This window comes from Musca autumnalis, unplaced genomic scaffold (assembly GCF_047663935.1).
Source record: "Musca autumnalis isolate F117 unplaced genomic scaffold, ASM4766393v1 scaffold_5, whole genome shotgun sequence".
Taxonomy (NCBI): domain Eukaryota; kingdom Metazoa; phylum Arthropoda; class Insecta; order Diptera; family Muscidae; genus Musca; species Musca autumnalis.
Genome location: NW_027412088.1, coordinates 168,261,523 through 168,267,449, shown reverse-complemented (window position 1 = coordinate 168,267,449; position 5,927 = coordinate 168,261,523).

Below are 5,927 nucleotides of genomic sequence, written 5' to 3'. Positions count from 1 at the left end.
TTGTTTACTTTTTCATTTGTTAGTACTATACACAATTAAGACGATATATAGATAATTTTATGACAATTTTCCAAATAAAGTTGTAAAGTTCTATATTGTCGTATATTTTTGGTGGGGAGAGGGGCAAATTGCCATCCTCAAATTGCTCGAATTCGAGAATAGTTTCACACACCAGTAGAATTCGAGCGAGTTTTCGGAGCTCTAATTTCCACAGATGGGCGGACAGGCATCCGCCTGTTTTTCTATCGATTTATAATTTTATGCTGATCAAGAATTGAAATTTGATATACCCTCCATATTCAGGTGGAGGGTATAAAAATTACCAAAATAGTGCAGTAATATTTTTTTTAAACATTGATGGTTGATAAATTTATTCAATTCGCATAAATTCAAACCCCGCTTTGTTGAAATGAAGATATGGCAACCCTTTTCTAACGCTACAATTGCCATTACCGGGAACAACCATATCACAGTGTTATCAACCATTAATACAAACGTATTTCATTCCATTCGTTCCCCTTCACTTATAAATCTCACCACTTGTGTATCTACACCAGATTGCATTTGCAAAACATAGATCAGCTGTTGATGTTCTAGGTTAAAATCGATTTTAATGAAAGCAAAAAAATAAAACAAAATGAAACCAAACAGAAATAAAGAAGTAGTGGCTGGCTATGACATTTTTATCATAATGTATGACAGTATTTACAGATTTTTTTACAATTAATGCCACAGTTTATACAGTTGGCCATTCAGCCCAAACTAGTTAGCCCTGACTATTTAGTTTGCTGTCAAATACATAAAATACAAAGGAAATCAAATCACAATAATGAACAATCTATTATGTTTGTTGTCAAATGTTGTTAACAGAACTCTGAATGGCCAACTGTATAAACTGTGATTAATGCATTGGGTTATGCCATTTTCGGTAGTCGGCAAATAATGAGACCAAAATCTTGAGACCAATATCGTAGATTATTTTTCTGAAGATAAGAAAGTGTAAAGTTGATATTATTGATATCAAGTTAATCAGACTTTTGGGATATTTTTGAAAATATCGTTCGAACATGGAAGAATTCAGGAACGCAACATTGCCCGACATTCTTAAGGCCGCGGCACATACGGTCCGTTAAACGTCGCGTTACAACAACCACATGAAAACTTCAAGATCAAACTTTGCATCAATTACACATTTTTCATGTGGTTGTTGTTTTCAACGCGCAACGCGTCACACAACGGACCGTATGTATTTGGCCCTTAATGAATTTATAGACGACGGATTACTCAATTTTTCCGCGGTCAAGTTACTCAAACCCGCAAACTCAAAAAAGTTCGAAGACGATTTTTGGGGAAAATGACAATATTATCTTGGACATTTTATCAGAGAATATAGTCCCATTAAAAACTAACCCCATGTTAGTCCCAATTTACATTAGGCGAGTTTACTTGCGGCAATTGTCAGTTTGTGGGTGAGAGAGGGTGTTGAGAGGCAAAGGGTTTCCATATACCTCACCTCTCTCTCCATTAAACTGACAATTGCCGCAAGTAAACTCGCCTAATGTAAATTGGGACTAAATCTTTTGCCAGAACAAAATATTTATTAACTTGTATCTTTTGGCATTTTATATTGAGTTTCTTAGTTACCACACTTAATTCGAACAGACTCGGTGAGAGCATTCCGTCGTCTATAAATTCATTAGTCTTTGACCACATGTAAAATGTGTAAGTGATGGCTGACGCATTAAAGGTAGAAACACAATGAAATACGCCGCTTTTTCACGCTCAGTTTCATGTAAAACACTAAAGCGCTCGGCACATACGGTGCGTTGCGTTACAACAACCACATGAAAAAATTCTAAGTGAAGCAAGTTATTTGAAAAACAACAATATGGCTGACGCATTAAAATTAAACATAATTTAACTTTTTTGGGACAACGCGGACTGTATGTACCGAGCGCTTAAATGTCAAGTACTACCTAATTCATATGAATTAGGCAGCATTTGAATTAGGTAGTACTTGGCCTTTAATCTTTTACATGAGCGTGAAAAAAGCGGCGTATTTCATTCTGTTCACACCTTAAGCGCTCGGTACATACGATGCGTTGAGCGTCGCGGTACAACAACCACATGAAAACTTCAAGAACAAACTTGGCATCACTTACACATTATTCATGTGGTTGTGGTTTTCAACGCGCAACGTGTCACAAAACGGACCGTGTGTGCCGGGGCCATAAACGGACCGTATGTGCCGAGGGCTTTAAAGTTAAACATAATTCAAATTTTTTGGGACAACGCGTGTCCCAACATGTCACTAAACGGACCGTATATGCCGAGGGCTTTAAAGCTAAACATAATTTAAATTTTTTGGGAGAACCCGTGCCCCAACGTGTCACTTAACGGACCGTATGTGTCGGAGTCTTTAATAGGTCTGTACGATAACCCAAAAGTTTGTACAAATTTCCTCAAAGGATAGCAGACCTCGGTCGACCGATCCAAAAGACGATGAGAAACAACCTCGTTCTGCGAAGAAGTCTACGTTGTCACAGCCGGTCTATCCGTCGGCATCGGTTGCTTCGTAGAAGAGGAGTGAGAGGATCATTGTTGAAAAGGTTAAAACCTCTTCATCATGTGCTTCTTCTCTGAAGCCTTGCACGTCGACAAAGGCAAGTAAGGATAACGCGAAGCCTAATGTTCTGCAGACTCCAAGCTTGTCTGTTAAGGCGAGTGACGACATCGCAAAACCTAGTGCTCTGCAGACTCCTTGCCCGTCCGCGAAGGCCAGTACGGACAACGCGGAAACTAGTGTTTTGCAGACTCCAAGCCCGTCTGTGAAGGCGAGTAAGGACAATACAGGACCTAGCGTTCTACAGTCTCCCTGTTCGTCCACGAAGGCGAGTAAGGACAACGCAAAGCCTATTGTTCTGCCGACTTCTTGCTCGTCAAATCCGAAGCACATCGCTGTTCGACGGATTGTCTTGGGTGAGATCCGGCTGGCGATCATAGACAGGGCTGACCTCATTGGGCGTATCAGCGACTGTCATTGGTTGCTAGTAGAGGATCGTCTTCGGGATATCCTCATCTCGGACGTGGTTGACCAGATCAATGTGCGGCTAGGCCAGGCTGCTCTTTACAAGTGAGTCAAGGTAATTAGCTGCGAAAACAAGGAATCGGTAGATTTCATGTTAAAACAGTTAAGGTAGCAATCTGGCGGTTGTACCTTTGTCTGAGATACCATGTGGGATGATAACCTCAGTATTGAGTCCCTCCTCCTTCAATAGAGCTTGGACTAACACCGAAGTTGATTGAGAAGCAGAACGTCTGTCTTCAGATGTGGAATTGGAGGATTCTCGATTCCTTTAAGAAGAATGACGGACTGGTCATCAAATTCGCCACTGACAAGTCCAGAGAGGACTTTTTAAGAAGTCGAGGAGGTGTGCTGAACTGTGGATTAGAACGATTATGTTTCCGAATCCCACCAAAGCACCGGTAGGTAGGAAGCGGCAAAAGCTTAGCTTTGTACAGATAAATCTGCATCATTGCAAAGTTGCTGCTGCTGAACTACTGAAACCCCTCTCGACTCAAGATACCGACATCGCCCTAGGCCAGGAACCTTATTTATACAAAAATAAAGTGAAAAGAGTAAATAGAGCGGCCTCGAATGGGGACAAGGTGAGGACATGTATAGTTGCTAAAAAGAATCTTAAGCTAATCCTTCAGTCCAATTACAGTAGCGGTGATATAACCACGGTACGGATGGAAGAAGCTCGGTTTGTCTTCGATTTACCTGCGTTATGAAGACCCTCACGATATAGTGGATGAACTAGGGAGCATAGGCTGGGTCGTCCTTGGATGTGATGCCAATGCCCACTATTTCCACTGGGGAAGCAGTGACACAAACACCAGAGATGAGTACATTTTCAATTTTATTTTAAAAAATGATTTAAGAATTTGCAATAGGAGTAACACTCCTACGTTTCAAAATAGATTAAGGAGGGCAGTCATTGACATAAGCTTGACCAACATGGACGATTCTAATGTTGAGACTAGGAAGGTATCGCAAAAGTGCTCCTTTTGGGGGTAACACAGAGCCCTCATAGAAATCCCAGGAGAACGGATTGGGGTAAATTCGAAGCTCTGACGGCATCAAAACTATGTGGAAACAATACTATCCACACTGTCGATGAAGTCGAGAGAGCTGTGGAAGAAATCCCAACCGGTGTCGGGGACCAAACAATTAGCCAAGCTGCGTAAAGCAGCAAGGAAATACTACAATAAAGCCAGTAAGACGAAACTCGGTACGGATTGGGATGCCTACAAGGTCAATTTCAATAAGTACAAGAGTGAAATCAAGAAAGCTAAGCGAAATTCTTGGGTTAGTTTCAGTGAGTCGATAGAAGGAGTTAGTGAAGCTGCCAGGTTTCGTAAGATACTATCTAAGGACCCAAAATCAATAGGTAGCATCAAACGGAGCGATTGGTCCTGGACGAACTCCGGACTAGAGACTCTGGATCTGTTGTCAGGGGTTCATTTTCCCGGTTGTGCCGACTTCGACAGAGTCTTGCCAACAGCAAGTCACAGTCGAGTCCGAACTGTCGAGGATGAACAGCTGATTGACAAAATAACTAACCACACAAGAATTCGGTGGCCGATCAACAGTTTCCAGCCCTATAAATCATTAGGACCAGATGGTAAATGCTATAGAATGTGGCTGAGCCAGCACTGTCTATCCTTGTAGAAATTTTTAAGGCCTGTTTACTGTTATCGCACATACCTGGTCTGTGGAAGGAGGTAAAGGTGACCTAAATCCCCAAAGCGGGGAAACCATGTCACACATTACCAAAGGACTACAGACCAATTAGTCTTTCTTCCTTTCTCTTAGAAATGCTAGAAAGGTTACTGGATCTTGAAATTAGAACATAACTAAATCTCAATATCATCACAACATGCCTATACTAAAGGCATATCAGTGGAGTCTGCCCTGCATGAGGAGGTCGGGCACGTTGAGAAGCATATTCAGGCTTCATTCTGGCGGCCTTTCTCGATATAGAGGGGACCTTCAAGCTTGAAGCTTTAATCAATCTACAATGCTCTCAGCAACACAGGTATTTCCTCTATCCTTGTGGAATGGATTGATGAGATGCTGAAAAGTAGAATCATCAACTCATGCATAGGAGAGAGTTCTGTGAGGAAATCTGTTATCAGATGCACTCCGCAGGGAGGAGTTCTCTCACCTCTGCTATGGCTTCTGGTAATAAATGAAATACTTGTGTGTTTCGATCGGCTGAAGACCAAGGTGGTTGCCTATGCTGATGATGTTGTGGTGCTGATAAGTGCCAAATTCCTACCAACCCTGTCTGAGCTCATGCAAAGAGCCTTAGTACAACTTGCAAACTGGGCCAAGAACAACGGTCTGGGTGTAAACCCATAAAAAACAGAGCTTGTACTATTCACTAAGAAACGCAACATTCTCAATTTCGAGCCTCCAGTCCTGGACTGGCCCTGGAACTTTCTACGGAAGCTAAATACCTCGGCACTATTCTGGACCATCGCTTGTCACGGAAACGAAATGTAGAGGAGCGAACGAAGAAAGGACTCATGGCACTCTATTCCTGTAAGAACTCCATTGGGAAAAGCTGGGGATTGAGACCACAGATCGATCATACACTGGCTGTATGTAACCGTGGTGCTGCCATACTTACCTATGGGGGACTGGCCTGGTGGCAAGCTCTTGGGAATAAAGCGTTGCTTTCCAAATTATCAAGTGTACAAAGAACCGCGTCACTGCTGATTACCGGATCGTTTAAAAGTATTCCTCAAGCTGCTTTTAACGTCATCCTGGATCTCCAACCTCTGGACATCCTAATCCAGTTTCAGGAGGCGAAAACTGTTTTTAGTCAGGGTGTTGGCGTAGTTCACACTTTGAACAC